We start from the raw sequence: 23388 nt of genomic DNA, 5'->3' as shown, positions 1-23388 counted from the left end.
TTTTGTTGATGTTTTGGGAGCTTATAAATACCCCATTGTATTTATCTCTCCCACTATCCAAGAGAATGTTTTAAACAAGTTTAACAAGGGGTTTAAAGTTTGTTTTAGTTTGTTTAAAAGAGTGTTTAAGAGTTTTGTTTGTGAAGAGAATTTCACAAGAGCAAGTGGAGATCATCCTTGGTGTTTGAGAATTCACTCTTCTCCCTATCTCTTGTTATCTATAGAGAAGTTTTCCTAAACTCAATCTATCTTTACATTTATATTGTTTAATTACCATTTTATTAAGCTAGTGTTTATATTGAGTTTAGTTGATTTTATTTACTCTTTGTTTACACACACAACCATTGAGCTTATTGTATTTACATTCATAGTATAATTTGGGGTTGTGGGTTTGTGACTAAGAGTGTGAGCTTTCATTGTGTTCTTATTCATTATAGAGAACAATTTATTTGCATTGTGCTTATCGTGAGATCACTTGTAATACACTTGTACACCGAGAGGAGTGTGTGGTGAGGACGTAGTCGATACCGAGAGGAGTGGCGTCGGTGGCCTAGTGAGAGGTGATAATTCCGAGCACTTGAGGGAGGTGATACGTGAGGACCAACACTTGATGTTGTAGCTTGTGTATGTACATTGTGAGGATTTGTGAGAGTTGTCGGTTGACTTGATAACCGAGTGTGTAGAGTTTTCGGTTAGCTAGAAAATCGAGTGTGTAGAGAAGTTCCGGCTTTCAAACCGGATTGTGTAGTGGATTCTCCTCGAGAGTGGGGAGCGGGGACGTAGGACGGAAGTGGGGAGCGGGGACGTAGGACGGAAGGTCCGAACCTCATGAACATATAGCGTGTTTGGTTTGCATTGGCGCACTTATAACTGTTCATCTTATAGCCTATTACATCTCGTTTACATTGTCCACTAGTTTGTTTCACCCTTGTGATAGTTTAAATATATCCTTGCATATACCATATAGTATATCTCTTTGCTAGGATATATCACCTTAGTTATATTGCTTATTCTTTTGCTCATATCACATTGTATATCTATCTTGCAAAAATAATTAATTAGTTAGTTTTAATTGGCATAAAATAGAATTAGATTAGCATAAACCCTATCCCCCCCCCCCCCCCCCTCTAGGGTTCCTTCATAGCGACCTTAGGGTCTAACACATGCATCACCAATCGGAAGGGTCATTTGCGTAATTATTGCTATGATCGAACACGTGCATAAAATGCGCCCAAATGGGGTCATAATCCAAGGCTTTGGATTTCATTGATAGGGGTCATGTCCCTAAACTCTTCAGTTCCAAGAATATTTGGGTACCAAAATGTGTTTGAATTTAAAAAAGTTATATTTTTTTTCCTTTTCATGATATTTCTTTTCATTGACTTTCATGTTTTCACATGTTTCACTTTTCATGGGTAGATCTAATTTTACCATGATGATTGTTTTTAAATACATATATTGCTCAAACATGATTTTTTTGGAAATACACTCTTTGTTTCATAATATTATTTTTTTATTTATAATAGGTTTATGTTTTGAGCAACCCCTGGATTATTGATCCCTTCTTTTAAAATCATGTTTACCGGGTGCTCATCTATCTTGCTTTATTGACGGAATTAATAAAAATTGATATTCATATCCTAAGCATACTTCTTTTTTATCCTTGTGGATAAAACGCATAATTGGTTTGACATTATTTTTTTGATCATGTAGATAGGAAAGATGTGTCCCTTATTTATATTGATACAAAATTTCTATTAGTGGACATCTTTACCTAATCTCTTTGTGAAGAAATCATTTTGCCACATAAAAGGAAAATTGAGCATGCTTGTAAATTTATCCATATGGTTGCTTGATCATGTGTTTACATTCTTCAGAAAAAATGTTTTATGGCTTCATTGATCAAGCATGGTTTAATATTAATCAATCATGATTCATTGTTGAATGTTTAGGAACTTATGATTTTCATATTGGCTTTCATGGATGATTATGATTTTTCCTCATTATCTTTTATTGGGGATATATATCAAGATTTTAATTTGGATTTTTATTTAGACTTTCATAATTTTCAAGATTGTCATGATTTGTTTTTATTTGAAAATATCTGTTCACGATTTATAATTTTTAACCTTCAAGAGTTTTATGATTTTTCTTCATTTGATTTCATGGTCTATGTATATATATAAATCTATGTATTATTTTTGTTTGATTTTAAATCTAAATATTAAGACACCACTTTCATAACAATATATCTACATGCGTCTCTTTGTATGTGAGTTGTGATATATGATATGTGATAGATATGTTTACTCATATATGGCTGCCTATATTATTTTTTTATATGCTATGAGGCTTGTTGTTAGGGGGGCATTCCCCATATTTGTTTATACTCACCCATACATATTTGTAGGGGGAGCTTTCTTTCTCTTTCTATTATTGTTTTCCCCATTTTGATGTTGAAAAAGGGGGAGAAACAAGTAAATTGTGAGTATCTGTTCTCTTTTGGTTGGTATCATACATGTTGATTATAAGTTATATATTCATTTGATATCATGCATATTTTATATACTCTTTGTGTAGATTGTTTGTCATCATCAATAAGGGGGAGATTGTTAGGTCTCATGTTTATGAGCCTACTATCTAATCTAGTTTTATAGACTCAACTGGGTTAAGTATTGAGTATCTTAGACCAAAACAGGTCTGGTTTAACTCTTTGTGTAGATTGTTTGTCATCATCAAAAAGGGGAAGATTGATAGGTCTCATGTTTATGAGCCTACTATCTAATCTAGTTTTATAGACCCAACTGGGTTAAGTATTGAGTATTTTAGACCAAAACAAGGCTAGTTTAATAGTGGATCTAAACCCGGTCGGGTTCGAGTTCAAACCAATAAACAAATAAATATATAGGTGAAAAAGAACGGCTCTAGGATTCGAATTCTAAACTTTTGTGTCGTTGTCAAATAAAACTAACCACTACAACCATCAATTTTTCATGTCAAGAGTGATGTAGGTAATAGTTAAATGTTGGTTTCTGTTAAATTCCTCAATAAATATTTTCTAATAAGTGAATGATATATTATTGTTAAATTAGCAACAAATGACTAGTATCAACACATTCGCCGACGGAATTACTATTCACCATCGGAATTATTGTTTACCATCGGAATTACTATTCACCATTCAGCTTCCATAAATATATGAAAAATAAACGTGACCCAAACAAAATTCAACAAAAATTCTTATAATAACATCGTTATATGAATTGAAGAGAGAATTCAACAAAAAGCAAGTAAAAAAATGCTTGTCGATTATGAAAAAAATACGACGATCAATAAAAGAGTTAAAGGAATGCTTGCCAATTTGCCTAGTAACGGCTTTGAATACCAATCCCAAAAACAATTCCCAAATCAAATGTCCTCCTCATTCTCTCATAAACTGTAACTGATGCCTTCTCTCTTTCTTCTTCTCTTTGTTTTTTTATTTTTTTCCCCTCTCTCTCTCTCTCTCTCTCTCTCTCTCTCTTCCCGTGAGAATCTTTTCCTTTCCCGTGAGCAAGGGGTTTTTAAGAGAGAGTTTAGTGGTTAAGCGTGATTAGTGGAAGGTAGGTTTAGTGGAAAGTTTAGGTTAAGTTGGGAAGATTAGTGAAAGAGGGGGCAATGTGTTAGGTAAAGGGATTAGTTAGTGGGTATTACATAAATAATAAGCTCATCCAAGGCAAATTTCTGTCTAGGATATCTACATTCTAGATGGATCATCCTAGACAGAATATTTCCACCTAGAATGCCTAAATCCTTCATCTAAGATATTCCATCTAGGATGCCTTATTCCAAATAATTAATCTTTGATATTCCAAATAATTAAGCTTTGATCTTTAATTTTATATCATGTATTTTTTATTCTAATACATAATCTACTGTTGTTAAACGATCACGAATTGGAACAAGTTGATACTGGTAACCGTCAATTTATTGAATAAACTCTAAACTTATCGACACCAAGAACTACATCTAATAAAAATATCAAAAAGAAGGTTTTTGCTAAATTTATTAGTAGTATATTTATTTTAAATATTAGATCATGTTTATGTTATTCTAAAATGATTTTACTATTATTATAGGAGGAGAAATCAATTAAATTGAATCAAGATGATATGACTGACAATTAATCTGAATTAAATCCTGACTTATCGACACTAATATCGTCAACTAATAGCAAAAGAAAAATGAAGGTTTTTGATATATCACCTATTGCTACACTAGACTCTTCTGCGTTTAAAAGCCCAAATACAATAGGTTGGATATTTAATGAAATATCTCTATTTGTGGTATAATACAAATAAAATTATTATGTTATGTTTACTTATTATATGTTTTATATCTTACAGACGTGAATACAAAACCCGCTCTTGCAACTTTGAAGGAAAGGATTAGGATGAACAAAAAAATAATTCAAAATGAAATGAGCATTTCTTAATATTTTACTCTATTACATGTTCTAAGTTGTCCATTGATAGAGAATATTTTTATTTTATTTGGGATGCATTAATTGCAAATAATATATTTTAACATAAAATAATTTTATATCTTTAATTAAATTCAAGTAGTGTTTAATATGTTTCGTGTTTTATTTGGATTATTCATTTCATATGAAAAAATAGGGTTAAGTAATGTTAACTTTTAAGTTGTTATAGTTATTATTTCAAATCTACCATGAAATTTTCACATAGTTTTTGCATACAACATGGTTTTAATGCTAGCAAAATTAGAATAATTTTTACACAACTAATTACATAAATTTGAACATTATCATGCATGTTTCAAGTTGAGATGTACTTTCATGCCTCAATTAGGCAGGTATCTCTATGCCTTGAAAAGGGGGATATGTAACTATATTTTTATAGTCTTTTGGTAAATGAGTGATTAAAACACAAATAATAATTTTAGTAAATTACAGTAAAACCGTGCTTAGAACGGGATAAAATAGTAGTAAATAAGAAAATGAAGTCCCCTTCCATAGGTTCAGAGAAGCTTCTCTATATTTCCCACCACACCCCAGATCCCCCTCTTCCCTTGTTAACTTTCATGCTTAAATGATACCCTTGCATAAGTATTCATAAGGATTTGGAGCCTCTCCACTATTGAAAAAGTCGCAGACGGACCACTATATAATCACAACCATTGACTATATAGTGGATGGTTATGATTGTTTTTAAGTATAAATTAGGAATGAGTACAATACACAGGCACTAGTAAAAAATAGCCCAGCCCCAACGGGTGGATAGAACCGTTCTGAACTCGCCGCTGCCGTCGGAGGTCGCCGCCGCCGTCGAGCCCTGCAGTATGCCGCCGCCGTCGACCCTGCAGTTTGCCGCCGAGACCCCCGCAAAAAACCCTAGTTCTTCCTCCCCAAATCGGACCTCGCCACCTCTCCAACTCGCAGGACGCCTTGACTACTTGCAATCTTCAGTTTTTCCCTTCCCTGTTTGTTTCTCCTTTTCTCTTCCACCGGTGAAAGAGGGGGGAGAGAGAATCCATGCGAAATCTGTGATCACTATCATAAGCAAGAAGAAACCTGCGGAGTTTGTGGTCATCGCGTGCCTGTTTCTATTTCAGCCGACAAAGAAAGTGCCTTTCCTTTTGAGATTCTCAAGGATTTTCTCTACTTGGGTAGTTACGACCATGCATCATGGATTCAAGTTCTCAAGACTTTTGGGATTTCTCATATTCTCAATGTGAGTATAAAAAAACTAGAATTTTGATCAGAAAGTTGTGATTTTGATTGGGTTTTCATTGACGTCGACGCAAAAGCACGTAGAAAAACCTAGCTTTTAATTTCATCTTATTATGACTTTGTAATCGAAATTAAGATTTTGGTATTGATATTGACGCTTGGATAATATACGATATTGACTTTAGAACGCCACTTTGTACATTTTTCTACACTGTCTTTCCATTGAATCTTTGATGCTATTAATGTCCATTGAATCCTTGCTTAATCTAAGTGATTAGCTGCACTTTTTATTGATTTTTTTTTGCAATATAGAATATTCACTCAAGAGAAGAAAATGAATAATAAGTCATAAAAACAAATTTGAAATTTCCGCACTTGAAATTCTATTATCACAATCATAAGAAATTTCAGAACTCCTTAGCATATCCAGACTCTCTGCTTCAAAATCATCAAATTTTTCCCTATTCTTTTCTTTCCACATCCCGATTTCTTCTAAAATAGTGGTATAGTGCAACAATTGAAATATATCAAACCATCGACAATTGTCAATCTCTTTATACAGGTGACTTAATTTTTGTTGGTTTTTTTTGTAATGTGCAGGTGGTACATGCTTCTAGAAATCTTTACAACAGTACTTTCATTTATCACCACCTTCAAGATGACGAAAGTTCATTTGATGATGAAATTCAATTTATAGGTATGCCCTTTTTCTCCCCAAGAAAAAAGTTTGTTCCTTTTCATTTTTAAGTAGATTGATAGAGGAAATTGTCTGAATAAAACATGTTCCACATTAGAATTTTATGCTTATGTTGTTTGCTATGATAGAATGATACAATTGAAATATAAAACATGTTTGCCATGATAGCAAAGAACTCTCAATTTTAGTGGATTAGTCTGTGGGGGTTCCAGCACTGTGGACGGGCAGGTAGAATCGATGCTACACTAGTATATTATACTTCCAGTGTTTGATTCATTGCGCAAAATTTAGTTTTAGTTTTGATCTGTATACATATAGTTTTTTCCACCGATTTTATTGGAGGATGCTTCATGAAGATGGTTTTGGTCTTGATGAGGTGCTTAATGAAACAGTCTGCAAATGAAACAGTCTATGCTTAATGAAACTACCGTCCTATGTGAATTATTTGTTACTGCTTATGTCACTCTAGTGTTTTAGGAAAGTAATTCTATACTCACTTTAAAGTAAGTAACTCCACAGTCCTACTATCAAAGTAAGTTTACTGACTCTGATAAGGTTAAGGCCACTCTCAGGAGATCTATGAAGATGAGGCTACAAATTCATAGCCAATTTTATTCCATATTAGCCAAATGCATAACTTCATCAATGGTGTTATGAAAATTTTCTTGCAATCTGCGGACTATAGCTGGCCTGAATTTAATCTATTCAACTTGTATCTAGTCAGTGAAAATTGCTTGGTACCATAATGTCAGTAATGTTGAAGCATCAAGTAGTCCATACACAGAGTTATATGATCAATAATGTAATTCATATAACTGCAGCTTTTTACACTGCATCTTAGCTTTGAATCTTCTTTTGATATTGTTTTTAATATTTTTGCAGGCTGGTAATCAAGGCCGTTTGCCTGTCTTGATCGTAAGTGCTCCACGGAGACAGCCAACTATTGTATTTTTGCATAGTTCTTACAATTGCAAGGAATGATTACATCCATTACTTGAGGTGAAATAGACTTAGTAGTTCTATCCGCTTCTCGTATTTCTCATAGTAACATAGGAAATTATTTGCAGAAGGATTGTTTCTTGCTCAAGGAGTTTCTTTATACAGGCATATGCTTCAAGGGGATATATTGCAGTGGCAATTGATTCTCGCTACCATGGAGAAAGAGCTAGCAACAGGACCACTTACCTAGATGTAAGCAAATGTTCCTTCTCTCTCACCCCTCAAAACAAGTCAGAAAGAATCCTAGTTCTAAGTTACACATGATATTCTCTGTTTACTGTTACTTTGGTTTGGCTTACTTATTCTTCTCATGAATAGGCTCTGGTCTCATCTTGGAGAAATGGTGACACAATGCCTTTCATATTTGACATGGTAATAGTTGCTTTAATGGTTTGATCCATCTTGAACTTTGAACTGGCTGGACATGTTTCAGCTTGGTCTTCAGGTGAAATAACTGGTGTAGTGGCAGGTTTGGGATTTGATATTTTCTCATGCATATTTTCTCATCTTATTGTGTAGATGTCCATGTACCTTAATGTAAGGCATTTGCCTTTCTTTCTTTATTCTGCATAGTTACGTTCTGTAATGGAAGGATATACTTTTGTACCTAGAAATTTCGCTAAGCAGCTCAGATGGCCAAAATGGAGAGAACATTTAATTAAGAAACAAGGACATGTGAGTATTGGCTAAAAATATAGGCTCTATTTATAGTCCAGCTAAAGTTTATACCCATTTTTACAAAATTCAATAGTGAAATCTTCAAGTTCCAAACATCTTGACAGTAAACAATGAAAATGTTCCTCAACATGGCCGCATGAAACAAAATAATTCATTAGCTGACCACGAAACTTGAGATAAAACTTCATTGTAACTGGTAGTCGGTGTTAGATTTTTGCTATATTCTTTTACTGCTTGAAATGTAACTGGTAAGGATATATTATGTGAAAATATATTCATGCCTTGTGCTTCAGTCCAAACAGGTACTGGCTCTGTGCTGCCACTCAAGAGAGTGAAGATATGGAATCTGGAGAGCAAGTCTATTGTTCAGGATCTGAAGCCAACTGATGCCCCTTAGCCAACTTCATCCAAAAAACAGGTATATTCATTCACCAACCTCATTTTCTTAGTTTATATAACTGCTTATTTATACCCTGCAATTCTTAAATAATCTCATTATGCCTGATATTCACCAAAAAACAGGTATATTCATCCAAAATATTTTATCTTTTGTTAAGTAGGTGCACGAATTGGAGCTATGGGTTGTCGTGTTGGAGCTGATAACTTCAAATAAAGCAGCCGATAGAGAAGGGGAAATACATTGTTCGTGAGTTGAGAATGGCAATGGATAGTGAAGATTCAAGCCAGTCTTTTGGAGAGAAGACATTCCTCTCAAACTCGTATGGAAGAAAACTCAACATGATGTTATAATCTGATACTCTTGGCAAGAATCACGAAGAATGGTTAGAATTAGATAATCGATAGATTTTTCAATTTCGATTTCTCTATGTTTCTGGTGTGTAATCTGTTGCATGATGATCATCTCCAGTATTTGTGCATAATATTTTTGGTTGATTTTCTTTTTTTTTTAATTTATTTAACTGCCCCAACGGTTGGAACCGTTGGGGCATGTATTAGCCCCAACGGTTGTAACCGTTGGGGCTAACATATGCACCAACGGTTCCAACCGTTGGGGCAAACAGTTTGCCCCAACGGGTGGAACCGTTGGGGCAAGTATTAGCCCCAACGGTTGTAACCGTTGGGGCTAACATATGCACCAACGGTTCCAACCGTTGGGGCAAGTTCGGCAACCGTTGGGGCTGACTTAGCCCCAACGCGACTTGCCGTAACGGTCGTTTTATTAGCCCCAACGGTTGTAACCGTTGGGGTCATGATTTGCCCCAACGGTTACAACCGTTGGGGCTGAGCCACTTTGTACTAGTGAAGGTAAGGTGAGTGTTAGATTTAGAATGTATTATAATCATGCACTAGATAATCAATGATTAGCACTAAAAGTAGTAGTCTCTCTATTAACATTTTATAGTAGAGAGGATCCAAATTGGTATTCGAAAGCCTCTTATATTTTCCTTTGTTGTAACTTACTTTTTCAACACGGATGCTAATGTCATTTTCTTGGATTAAGAATAAACACATGAATACATTTAAGCATAAATAGAGAGGAAATAATTCAAAACCAATAAAGCAAAAATATAATCAACATTATTTTTTTCTTTTATATAAAATTAAGTAAATGTGGATATAAAAGAATTTACATAAGTTGAACTAACAACTATTATAGTCTATGTGTATGCAATATGAGTAATGATAATCATATTATGCCTACAGTACTCCTACACTACAAGAGGGAAATGTGTTTACCCCCATTCTCTTTAAATTTTTTGAAAATTGACAAGTCATTAAGGGAACAACAATTTTGTCTTTTATTGCAAAATTAGTATAGGAGAGGGTGTTGTAGTTATTATTTTCCATCCAATATATATTTTAAATTATTTTTGGTATGAAATAATCTCCAAACATAATTAGATAAGAGCATTAATTCCAAAAAAGGTATGGCTTTTTTAAAGAGCATTATTGGATTTTCTAAAGAGAATTAATTAAACTAGGGACAAATAGTAATTTAATTAACCCTATAAAGTATTATGATTTTAATACAAGTTTCGGTGGACTGAAGTTTTGAAAGAAAATAATGTAATTGAAAGAAAATAATTTAAGGGAAATTTTTAGAATTACATGATTTTGGGGGAAATTTTTAAGATATCAATGATTTGAGCGTTATATATGGAAAGAAGCTAAAGGATAGTTGAAATTGAAACAGATTCCCGCCTCCCCCCAACTATAGAAAGTAATTAAAGCTGAAGCATGCAACGATTAGATCGTGTATCTTATCAAAATCATCCACTATATAGATTTCACATCTTATCATAGCCGATGGCCTAGAAGCAGATAGTTCTAACCATCGAATGGGGTAAAATTCCAACATCCACCATCTTTTTTGCATCGAATGGTCAGAACCGCTTGCTTGCATACTGCCGGTTCTAATAGGAAGCACACACAAATGGATAAGTTCTAGAAAAAGTCATCTCATGAATCTAAATAATCATAAAAACTTTGTTACCAATTAAGAATCAAGTATCATATAAAGGAGGGTACATGTAGAGATAAGTTGTGCTTCAATATTCATCCATGGCTTTAGCTTTGAGAAAAACACTCTCTTTGTTTTTAGTTCTAATAATATTACTTGATGTTTATCTTGGAGGAGCTGAGAGTAGATGGAGTATGAAGGATGAGGAAGATCCGGAGTTTGAGAAATATCTGAAGATGCTTAACAAGCCCCCTGTAAAGACATATCAGGTAACTTCTTTTTAACTTTAATTTAATATATTATTATTTTCTTCCCATAATCTAATCATTTCTTAGCTAGTGCTACTAGGACAAACATAATCTCATTGGCAATGGTTTGATCTCATCACTATTGTCAATGACAATGATATTCCCTTGTGAGCAACCACCTATTGCTACATACACCATTGTTGTCGATTAAACAATAGGGAGAGGAGAGAAAGAGAATAGATTAGATTTAGATGCATTCAAACACTCATTCACAACGTGACCAAAGTCCTTATTCCAATTTTTTTAGATTAGCTACATGAAGCATATTCTTATATTAAGCTCTAAATAGGTTATTTCTCTCTTAATTATACAGTTATGGTACCTTTCATAATTATTCTCAACTAAGTTCTTCTATGTTAATATCTAGTTCATTTTGCTCATTAATTATAATCTATTATTTTTTTAATAGGTTCGTTTAGCTGCCATTGTCATAGATGATTAAATCATCTAAATAGAATTTATTGTTTTATCTTCAATATGAGCAACATCTAATATTCTACGATTGTGGTTATTTTATCTTTTCACTAAGTGTATATCCAAAAGGAACATCATGACCTTAAGTCTTCTGTACATATAATTTTTGCATTGTTTCTTTGAATTACCCAAGGTTTTATTTCATAAATCATTACGTCAAATAAATATCTTATAGAATTCCCTTTCAATCTCATAGATACTCTAAAGTCAAATGATACTCAAGAAGCACTCTCTATTTTAAGTAGTACAATTTCATTTGATGAACTGCTATATTCTCATTCTCTAAATCATGGCATATGAGACGATTCTAAATAATAAATGTGATTACACCTGGGGGTGTTATTGGTCCATGATTGTTTGTAAGACTAGGGTAATTTTCCAATAATCCTATATTCTAGGATTTGAATTAAGATTATGATTTTTTGGTTAAAGGGCTAAAATTTTCGCTAGGATTTTTCAACTTTTGCCTAGATTATCAAAATAAATTTTGGATTCTCGAACTAAATAGTTATTATGTTTAATGTTAAAATATATTAAAAAGTAATTATATTTAATATTATGTATTTGCTTTATTTTTTTTATGTAGTGCTTATATATCTAGAGACTTTTTTTCCTTTCCTTTCTTTTGATTCTTATTTCTAGAAGATTATGAACCATTATCTGAAAATAGGATTTGAACTCCATAATTAAGATTATAATTTTTCAAGAGAAACATTTTTTCTTTCCTTTATTTTCTTTTTTAATTTTATATTTCAAGAACATTCTAAATCATGAAATTTTGATACACTCATATTTAAATTGCAATATCTCCATTTTTCCCTTTTTAATTTCAATCACTTACTATAATTATATTATGGCTAAATTAGAAAACTACTCAACAAAATTGTTTTAAGAATAGTTTTAATTGATAAATGATAGTTTAAGATATATTTCTATGTGGAGCAGCATAATAAAATTGTATAGATTAATCATCATCAAACTAATAAATGAATAACTGATTATATAACTAGATATTTTTGCACATGTATCGCACATGCCTATGTGCTAGTTATTTGAAAAGAGTAACATTGTAATTATACAACACATAATTTTTTTCTCTTTTCAATCTCTTTTTCTCTAGAATATTGTACATAATTTTACAATGAATTGTTTATTTCCCTTTTCTATTCCCTCTCTTTCTTGGACATTCTAAGCCACTAAATTGCCCTGAGAATAAATAAATTACCTAAAAATTTGAATATCCTTTTTACTTATTATGTTAGAAAAGATAAAAATAGAATAAATTTATAAACAAAATGTTAAGTTTTTAAGAATATATTTATATCATAATTTATTTACACTAATATACAAAGAAAATGATGAACACATGATAATCAGTGGATGATTTTAAGTCCAATAATGGAGGTGAAAGTTAATTTTCTCTTAGAAAATCATGTGGCCCTTGCTATCTCTACCTACTATTAAATGTACATTCTAAGTAAAATAAAATTTGTTTTCATTTTTTTAAAATAGAACCTTCAAAAACAATATGTTTTCATATCTATGCATTGCACATGTTGATTTCTAGTTTAATATTAATGTTTTTATTATTTATATTTTCTAAATATTATGTGTGTGTGTGTGTGTATATATATATATATATATATATATATATATATATATATATATATATATATATATATATATATATACACACACACACACACACACACATAATATTTACAATTAAATAAATGTGTTTACTTTTAAATATATTTCATTTTAAATATATTAAGATGGAAGGAGAAAATCCTAGGAGTGAGTTACATTCCTCCACTTTTAAAGCTTCAGAATTTTTTTAAGAAAATTTTTCTTTAGAATATATACAATAGGATTGCAAATTGAATTTTAAATCTTAGTCCTAATCATAATCCTAGAAAAACAATAACAATTAAAGTGAAATCTGAATTCTACTCCTAAACCAGTAACACCTTCAAGTGAAATCTATATCCTAGTCACAATCAAAAAACATTCTACTTTTATATCATAGAAAAAGGTTGTAGACCTAATCAACAATCATCAATTAATTTGTTTCTCTCTAAAATTCAGCATCTAAACTAACCTGTTATTAACCTTTTATTTAGTCATATTAAATTCTTTTTTAAAACTTTATTCCTTATTAGTTTATATTTTAGAGATTTTATGATTCAGCTAATTTCTCTTAGCTATAATTACTTTTGTTCACACCAACTCTCCATATCAGAAAATCTAACATTCGTGGATTTGGCAAAGAAATTATTTATCTACCTTCTTAAAATAAGAAGATATGTCATATATTCTCTATATATTTACTTTCGACATATTGTCCTCAAAATCAACTAAAATTCTTTTCTAAAAATAAACTAAAATTCTTTCCTTTAACTTTCATCATCTAAATCCTAGTCTCTTCTTTATACTAGCTTGTCTTTCTTTTCCACTTCTTTATATACCTAATACAATCAAGCTATATTATATTGTTAAGATCACTTTCAGTATAATTTGTAGCATGTGCATGTTAACTTATCTACCATTTTGATAAGGAAGACGTTTATTTGGTTATTGTTATTTCTGTTGGGGGCTGACACACCCACTCGCCACGGAAGTAAAATCACCTCGAGAGAAAACCCTGACTTCTGTTTTCAAAAAACACAAATCAATCTCGATGTTCCTATTTCGATATGAAATAAGAACAGAAGTGAATATCTCAGCAAGGTGAGATAAACACTCTTCCCAATACCAGATCCAGGTCTGAATATCGAAGGAACCAACTGTAGGCATAAAAATTACCTATAAGGTCCCGAACTCAGCTCAAGATGAAGAGAAGACGAAGAACGTCATCATCGGAGTCAGAGAGGATTATCTAAAACGACGAAGCAACAAAGGGACGAAGCAACAAAGCGACGAAGCGATGAAGCGAAGAAGCGATGAAGTGATGAAGCGACGAAGTGATGGAGCGACGAAGTAAAGGAATGCACGAAACGACAAAAACGACAAAGCACGTTGAACGACAGGACTCCGGACTGCCTCACGAAAAGTGAGACAGTCCAGGGTGTCTCGAATTCCGGGACACCAAATGGTGTCTCTGATTTTGAGACACCAAAGTGTGTCCATGGTGTCTCAGATTCCGAGACACCAAATGGTGTCTCGCCCCTGAAACACATAGGGTGTCTCGCACAGTAACGCCTCCTGGCATGTTTTTCGATGATTTCTCGGGATTCATGCGTTCCACTGGCTTCCTAACTGCTTTGAGAACATCCTTAAATGCTGGAGAGTCATTATTAACTATAGATACATCCAAAGCATGAATTCTTATCCGCAAACACAGCGTTCGAAGCCTATAAATACCCCCTAGCATCCATATGCACGGCTAATCGGGAGATCTGACCTTTTGGTGAAGTACTGATGAATTCTAGAGCAGAGAGCTACGAATTCCAGAGAGAGAGGTTAGATCTTGGCAAACTCTTGAGTAGAAAAAGAGGATTTAGAGAGATCTGCAAGCCTTCACCCCTTTCCTTGAGTTCAAACCTCACTTTGATCTCGAGAAGAGTATTTATCTCACTTCGCTGAGATATTTATTTCTGATCTTATTTTCCAGTTAAAACAAGAACGTCGAACCTTCTTCATGATAAACCTATATTTGTGAATCGATGGTCAACGGGCTAACGCGTCCGTGACACAGGCAAAGATCCCACGCAAGCAACAATCGATAAACGATTTTAGCGTGTGTTTCTAGGAAGTCTTCTGTTTATTTTTTTGTAAAGAGAAGTCTTATAAAAAGGCTCACTCCTTCGAATCTGTTGTAATTGATAAATGGGGTAAATGGATTCTACAAAGAAATTGTTTTCTGACGCAAACACGCTGGTGACCACAGTGGGAGCCAACAGTCTCGCTGCTGAGACTGTCATGTTGTAACCGATCAAGGTCCCGGTTGATTCTATGGTTAAGTACGAGTTCGACAAAGCCAAGTTTGGGGAGTACCTCTCATCCTCCTCGCACCGTAAATGCATGAAGTTATCATCCTCGAAAAAGTTTTATACGCCAAAGAAGGCTCGGGGTAACGAATCTCATCCAACTGTTGTTGAGACTCCCCCTTGCAACTTTATCCCGGCTACCCTTAAAGCCAAAAGCTCTGCTCACGATGATTCCTCCCCAGCCAAGGAGTCGTTCGACAAAATTTCACTAACTCTAACAAAGAGGGATCGTCAGAGGCAACACCAACGTGTTGCTCGTCAGCTCACCAAGCCCCTGGAATAAGTTGATGGAGTTTGTTACTACGCAGACTTGAAATCAAGGAAGCACCGAGCAATTCAACCGTTTCAACGTCAACTCACCGACGCATCCTCCAAGCCATCGACTGAAGAGTTGGTTCTCGTCAAGAGGACTTATTCAATGAGGGAAGAGTGCATCAAAAAATGTTGTGCACATGCCGCACACGTTCGCGATCTTATGAAGAAGGAAGAGGTGACCAAAGAACCACCAAAATCCCACAAGGTTTGGATGCCAAAGTCCAGAACTGTGCGAAAACCGAGTTCACGGACACCTGAAAGTGTTTCTTGTAGCCGAGACACAACCAACTGTCTCTTAACCCGAGGCAATCAATAGTGTAGTCAAGACACCCTAGTTTGTCTCACCCATTTCCGAGACACTTCCCCCTGTCTTGCCTAAACAAGAGCTCCCGCGACCGCTTCTTCGCCTTTGTCGACGTTCATTCCAGGTCTAACCTGAAAGTGTTTCTTATAGCTGAGACACCACCAACTGTCTCTTAACCCGAGGCAGACAATAGTGTAGCCAAGACACCCTAGTTTGTCTCGCCTATTTCCGATGAGAAAGCGCTTGAGCCTAATGATCAAAACCTAAGTAGCCTCTCAGACTAGGAGTCGTGCACAGTCTCACTTCAAGCCAACCACTATGCAAGAGTGTCCCACCGCCTCCAAACAAACTGGGACACCTGAGTGTACTTGTTCGTGCGCCGTGCGCAGGAGAATTCCTATCACCACCCGACTAGGTGTCCGAGTTGAAACCGAGGAGCTCGTTATGACTCCACACTCGCAAAGGGGTGGTTCTAAATGTGCGACTCTTGAGAATGCCAACAAGGCTTTACATCCCCAGAAGAAAACCTGTTCGTCAAAGGATGATGTTATACCTAGGAAGTCACACCAACCAGCGATGAGTGAGCGCATGAGCCCAATGATCAAAACCCAAGTAGCCTCTCAGACTAGGAGTCGTGCACAGTCTCACATCATGCTAACCACTACGCAAGAGTGTCTCGCCACCTCCAAACAAATTGGGACACCTCAGTGTACTTGTTCGTGCGTCGTGCGTAGGAGAATTCCTATCATCGCTCGACTAGGGGTCCGAGTTGAAGCCAAGGAGCTCGTTAAGACCCCACACTCGCAAGGGGGTGGTTCTAAATGTACAACTCTTGAGAATGCCAACAAGGTTTTACATCCCCAGAAGAAAACGTGTCCGTCAAAGGATGACGTTATACCTAGGAAGTCACACCAATCAACGATAGGTTGCTCCGGTCATCATGCCGATGAGTTGTACTTTCAGCCTGGGGGTGTGAAGAAATCTTGAAAGAGGACTATCCAAGAGATAAACTCTCATTGTCCATGTGAAAGGTTTATCAGGGCAGTATTATCAAAAAGTTGCTACCCCAAGATCACTCCATAGAGGGTCTCGGTATTCCAAAGGCTTTCCACCGAAGCCTAAAAACCCAAATCAAGACGCTTCCACAAGAAATGACCAGTCGTCCAAGATGACAAACTCCCAGAAGTCACCATCAATATGGCTAATAAAGGAAAGTCAAAACGGTGCTCGACCAACTCTAGTCCTGACTCTTATCCGGGGATATCCCAGCGTATAACTCGGCTCCATATGGGAATGATCAGACGTAAGGACTAATAGAGGATGCTTAAAAGAATATCCTCAGATGATGAAGTATCGGACACTTGCTCCCGCAGTCACTTTAGACGAAACCATATCTAGCATGGGACTAACCAGAGAGGCACAGTCTCACATCATGCTAACCACTACGCAAGAGTGTCTCGCCACCTCCAAACAAATTGGGACACCTCAGTGTACTTGTTCGTGCGTCGTGCGTAGGAGAATTCCTATCATCGCTCGACTAGGGGTCCGAGTTGAAGCCAAGGAGCTCGTTAAGACCCCACACTCGCAAGGGGGTGGTTCTAAATGTACAACTCTTGAGAATGCCAACAAGGTTTTACATCCCCAGAAGAAAACGTGTCCGTCAAAGGATGACGTTATACCTAGGAAGTCACACCAATCAACGATAGGTTGCTCCGGTCATCATGCCGATGAGTTGTACTTTCAGCCTGGGGGTGTGAAGAAATCTTGAAAGAGGACTATCCAAGAGATAAACTCTCATTGTCCATGTGAAAGGTTTATCAGGGCAGTATTATCAAAAAGTTGCTACCCCAAGATCACTCCATAGAGGGTCTCGGTATTCCAAAGGCTTTCCACCGAAGCCTAAAAACCCAAATCAAGACGCTTCCACAAGAAATGACCAGTCGTCCAAGATGACAAACTCCCAGAAGTCACCATCAATATGGCTAATAAAGGAAAGTCAAAACGGTGCTCGACCAACTCTAGTCCTGACTCTTATCCGGGGATATCCCAGCGTATAACTCGGCTCCATATGGGAATGATCAGACGTAAGGACTAATAGAGGATGCTTAAAAGAATATCCTCAGATGATGAAGTATCGGACACTTGCTCCCGCAGTCACTTTAGACGAAACCATATCTAGCATGGGACTAACCAGAGAGGTATTCACCATCACTCCTGATCAGCTAGCTCAAATGCTTCAAGAAGCTCTGGCTAAGCAGCAAGAAGAAATTCGAGCTGAAATAAAAATGGAGATGGAATTGGCCATGCAGCAGATGAGAGAGTTGTAGACTCAGTCTCATCAACAACCTGAGCTAAGTCAGCGAGCAGAATCTAGTCGTCATGCTCAAAACGACACAGATGATAGCAACGCGGATGTGGATGAACACATTTTTGCTGATCCTCCTCCCAACAGCCATAACATTAGGGATGGTCCAGTTGATCCTTCTCAGCCTCCTCAACATCCCCCTAAAAAATTAGGATGAAGATCATAAAATGATGGAAGAGCTTGAGAACAAGGTCAACGCCTTGATGTCGGCTCAAGAGGTGAAAAAAACCAGTATTTTGTGTCCCTATTCAAGGGAATGGGAGTCATTCCATACCCGACAAAGTTCACTTTGATCAATTTCATGTCATTCGACGGCAAAGGCTCTCCTACTCAGCACTTGATCTACTTTAAGTTTTACTTGGGCATGATTTCTGGTAATGATCCCTTGATGATTCGGTTATTCGTAGGCATCCTTCACGGGGCCGCCTTCGATTGGTACTGTCGTCTCAAGCCAGGGAGTATCAATAGCTGGGATGACATGGAAATTATATTTCTCACCAACTTCTTTGATGATAACACTGAAGTGTCGATCGGAACACTTCTTGATGAAAAGTAGAAAGATGGAGAGTCAGTCGATAACTTCGTCAAGCACTTCCGGAATAAGGCAATGAACTGTCGAGATCCAATCACGGAGGAGTTCATCCTCCAGACTTGTTATAACAACCTTTCACTGGATATTCTGAAAGCCATGGGAATTATCCCATCCAAGAATTAGAAAGAACTGAAGGTACACGGAGAACAAGTTGAACGCTTTCTTAAAAGAAAGAAAGCTGAGGGAAGCCAACTGACGACACCTGCAACTGCTGTGAATGCCAATTAAACGTCACAACAGCAACCCAGAGACAACAGAGGACTCCCAATCTGAGGTCCTAAAGGGATTATTCTTTCCAAGATGATAAAGTTTCATTAACAAAATCAAGCTGCCACCTATTGCAAAATGATCCCTTGATGATTCGGTTATTCGTAGGCATCCTTCACGGGGCCGCCTTCGATTGGTACTGTCGTCTCAAGCCAGGGAGTATCAATAGCTGGGATGACATGGAAATTATATTTCTCACCAACTTCTTTGATGATAACACTGAAGTGTCGATCGGAACACTTCTTGATGAAAAGTAGAAAGATGGAGAGTCAGTCGATAACTTCGTCAAGCACTTCCGGAATAAGGCAATGAACTGTCGAGATCCAATCACGGAGGAGTTCATCCTCCAGACTTGTTATAACAACCTTTCACTGGATATTCTGAAAGCCATGGGAATTATCCCATCCAAGAATTAGAAAGAACTGAAGGTACACGGAGAACAAGTTGAACGCTTTCTTAAAAGAAAGAAAGCTGAGGGAAGCCAACTGACGACACCTGCAACTGCTGTGAATGCCAATTAAACGTCACAACAGCAACCCAGAGACAACAGAGGACTCCCAATCTGAGGTCCTAAAGGGATTATTCTTTCCAAGATGATAAAGTTTCATTAACAAAATCAAGCTGCCACCTATTGCAAATCAGGAAAAAGCTAGCAAGACTTCGGACCCAAAATATTGTGCATATCACAGGAGGGTTCAACATCCCACCAAGACCTGTTTTGTCCTTAAAGATAGTATTCAAGTCTTAGTTGACACCAACATCATTAATAGAAAAATAAGCTAAATGAGAATGGTAAAGACTCTGATGAGTATACGAGTATAAACTGCTTCTCCCAGACTCCAATAAGTATAAGAGTATAAACTGTTTCTCCATGTTCCTTCAACGAGTATACAAGGTTAAACTGCTTTCCTTATTTCCAACAATGGGAAGTTCCTGGAGAATACTACACATAGTGTTCTTAAGGATAACCTAACAACGTGGCTAAAAATAATGTGCTCCTCATTAGACTCAGTTTCGCCAAAAAAGCTGGGGGTTGATACGAAGTTTGAGGAGAATACAAAGTCATGAACCGAGACCTGATTCCTATGGCAGTGTTGCCCACAAATGGGAAGTTCTTGGAGAATATTACGCATGGTATTCTTAAGGATAACCCAACACGGGAAGTTCCTGGAGAATACTACACATAGTGTTCTTAAGGATAACCCAACAACGTGGCTGAAAATAATGTGCTCCTCATTAGACTCAGTTTCGGCAAAAAAAGCTGGGGGTTGATACGAAGTTCGAGGAGAATACAAGTCATGAACCGAGACCTGATTCCTATGGCAATGTTGTCCACAAATGGGATGTTCCTGGAGAATATTATGCATGGTATTCTTAAGGATAACCCGACACGGGAAGTTCCTGGAGAACACTACACAAGGTATTATTAAGGACAACCCGAAATCAGTGGATTATTCAAGATGAAAATCACACATCTGAATAATCCACTCTTAATCATTACAAAAATAATGATTAAAACTCCCCCACTATGGTTATTTAATCCTTGTCAAGATGATTAAAACCCTCCAACTGTGACTCTGAAGGAGGAAGCTCATCCTATTCGCTTCGATCCACTTAGGAACAAATTGCCAAAATATTTCTTGGTCATCGGCATCTTCTTGATAACCAGGATTCTCTTACAAAGAGGAAGATAACAAAATATCTTCCTTCCTTCATTCATAATCCTACTGTGACTCTTCGAGCACTCTTTCGTCGAGATGAGATTCAATGACTTTATCTGGTCAATCTTTCCTCACAAAACACCCATTGTATAATTGTGAAGTGCTCGATGATTCATGATCCTCCACCACAAAATCCCTTACTAATCAAATCAATTGACAGTGGGTCCACCAAAACAAAGCCTTCAGCCATAAAGAAAGTGAGAGATAAGAAAACTCCTTCTTTCCTCCTTTTTTTTGCTTAAATCCATGTAACCTCCTACCGTGTTTCGGCTTTTAACACTCCCACTGTTAAAGTCTATAAATAGTACTTGAAATTTTAACTTGTTGATCCATGGCGATTATCAAACCCCTTCGTGTCAAGTCCTTGCAACTTCACACCAAAAACTCCCACTTGTTGGCAAAGTGATTGGTACAAATCAACTATATCCACTGATATTTATACTTCTACTCCCACTGTTTATTTGGTCAAACCTTCCTATAGTTAGGACTAAAGTCAAAATCCCCTCTCGATTCCTTCCATGAACGAGAGGTCCACTTTCAAATTGAGCGATCAAATATTTGAACAGTAAGGGTCATTCCAAATCCCACTTGGCCAAACCTTCCTACAGTTAGGGTCAAAATCAGAGTTTTCTTTTGATAAACGAGAGGTCTCCACCTAAATCGAGCGATCAAACATTCCAAGAGTTAGGATTGTCTCAAACCCCACTTGGTAAAACCTTCTTACAATTAGGGTTAAAACCGGAGTTTTCTTTCGATAAACGAGAGGTCCCCAGTCAAATCGAGTGACCAAACCTTCCTATAGTTAGGATCGTCTCAAACCCCACTTGGTCAAACCTTCCTACAGTTAGGACCAAAACCGAAGTTTTCTTTCGATAAACGAGAGGTCTCCACCCAAATCGAGCGATCAAACCTTCCTACAGTTATGGTTATCTCAAACCCCCATTTGGTCAAACCTTCCTACAGTTAGGACCAGAACCAGAATTCCTTCTCGATAAACGAGAAATCCACTTTCAGATTGGGTAATCAAATCTTCCGCCAGTTAGGGTTATCAGAATCTTTTTGATACTCGGAGTTAGTTTCCCAAATTCTCAGAGTAGAGATCTCACTCTGAGTCATTTTAGAAGTGAGAGATAGAAAATAAATTTCTTCCTCTCCAACAAAAATGGGTTCGTCTTTGCCCTAAGAGAAGACTAAACGGGTTCGTCTTTGCCTCAAGAGAAGACAAAACAAGGTTTGTCTTTGCCCCAAGAGAAGACAAAATAAGGGTTCGTCTTTGCTCCAAGAGAAGACAAAACATGATTCCTCTTTGCCCCGAGAGAAGACAAAACAAGGGTTCGTCTTTGCTCAAAGAGAAGACAAAACGGGTTGGTCTTTGCCCCAAGAGAAGACAAAATAAGGGTTCGTCTTTGCCCCAAGAGAAGACAAAATGGATTTATCTTTACCCTAAGAGAAGACAAAACGGGTTTGTCTTTGCTCCAAGAGAAGACAAAATAGTTTCATCTTTACCCCCAAGAGAAGATAAAATAAGGTTCATCTTTGCCCCAAGAGAAGACAAAATTCTAAAAGTCTATACATGTAGCCAGTTACATGTGTAGCCAGTTGTTATTATTAATTTAACAACAACTGAATATATGCCTCTCTGAAATAGGGAGACTTTATCTCAATCCCCATTCAGAGATAAGTCTGCATCTAATACATGCTGTCGGGTGGTCCCTTCTTGTGAAAACGACAAAGTCTATGTATTTGATATCATAGCACTAAGTCTAAAAGAGTTTATTATTTTAGTATAACGTTACATGTAGAATAGATTTAGACAATCTACATACTAGCCCAACTCAAACGGTAGTCGGTAAAGGCTTATTAAATCTATTGATGGCTGAGGGTTCGTCAAAAATCCTATTGTGCTTAGATAAGCAGCTTGTGACGACGGATTCGCTCTCCTAGCTTGGAGAGCTTCTCTTCACAAAACTCGTATAAGCTCCACCTTCAAATCAGCTTTAATAGTCACTGACACACCAGCTTCATCAGTTGGTCTCGTGACTCGAGCACATAGGGTAGCTTCAGAGATAGTAGTTATATCAGCACCAACGGCTAGTCCTACAATCAAAACTTGCACAAAGAGTTCAACCTGGCGAGAGTCCAATACATTCTCAGCTTGCTCTTCCCGAACTCCAAGAAGTGTATGAGTATAAACTACTCCTTCACGCTCCAATGCCTTAAGAGCTTAAACTATGTAGACTCTTGCTACGTACGAGTATACTATGTTTATGCCACAGCGAAAGGCAATGCCCGACAATTTCACCAAAATCAGGCTTGGGATAATTCTATTTCCCGCACACGGAGTTCAAATGCAATTCAGATATAAACTCCCGACGAAGATGATTAGTTCAACGTTGACTCAATAACACGAACTAATTTAGGTATTAATGTACTAGTTTTAGTTCAATATTTCGAAGATGGTCAAGCGATAAACGTAGCACCAGAAGTATATCAGACTACTTAACAAAATACTGAGTAAGTTGAAAC

General features: G+C 36.5%; 1 long non-coding RNA gene across 5 annotated transcripts; it reads left to right on the top strand.

The window, feature by feature from the left end:
* LOC109846495 lies at nt 5297–10719 on the top strand. 5 transcript variants are annotated; one of them, XR_002248544.1, is made up of 8 exons: nt 5297–5732; nt 6332–6428; nt 7311–7427; nt 7533–7619; nt 7746–7896; nt 8399–8523; nt 8666–8887; nt 10702–10719. It is a non-coding gene; the product is annotated as an uncharacterized LOC109846495 (long non-coding RNA). The 5 variants fall into 5 exon arrangements; XR_002248546.1 differs by lacking the exon at nt 10702–10719 and having other exon boundaries at nt 7496–7619; nt 8666–8999; XR_002248545.1 differs by lacking the exon at nt 10702–10719 and having other exon boundaries at nt 5298–5732; nt 7746–7872; nt 8666–8999.

Source organism: Asparagus officinalis, chromosome 6, assembly GCF_001876935.1.
Source record: "Asparagus officinalis chromosome 6, Aspof.V1, whole genome shotgun sequence".
NCBI lineage: Eukaryota > Viridiplantae > Streptophyta > Magnoliopsida > Asparagales > Asparagaceae > Asparagus > Asparagus officinalis.
The sequence above is the reverse complement of the archived record's forward strand: the minus strand, read 5'-3'. Positions and strand labels throughout refer to the sequence as shown.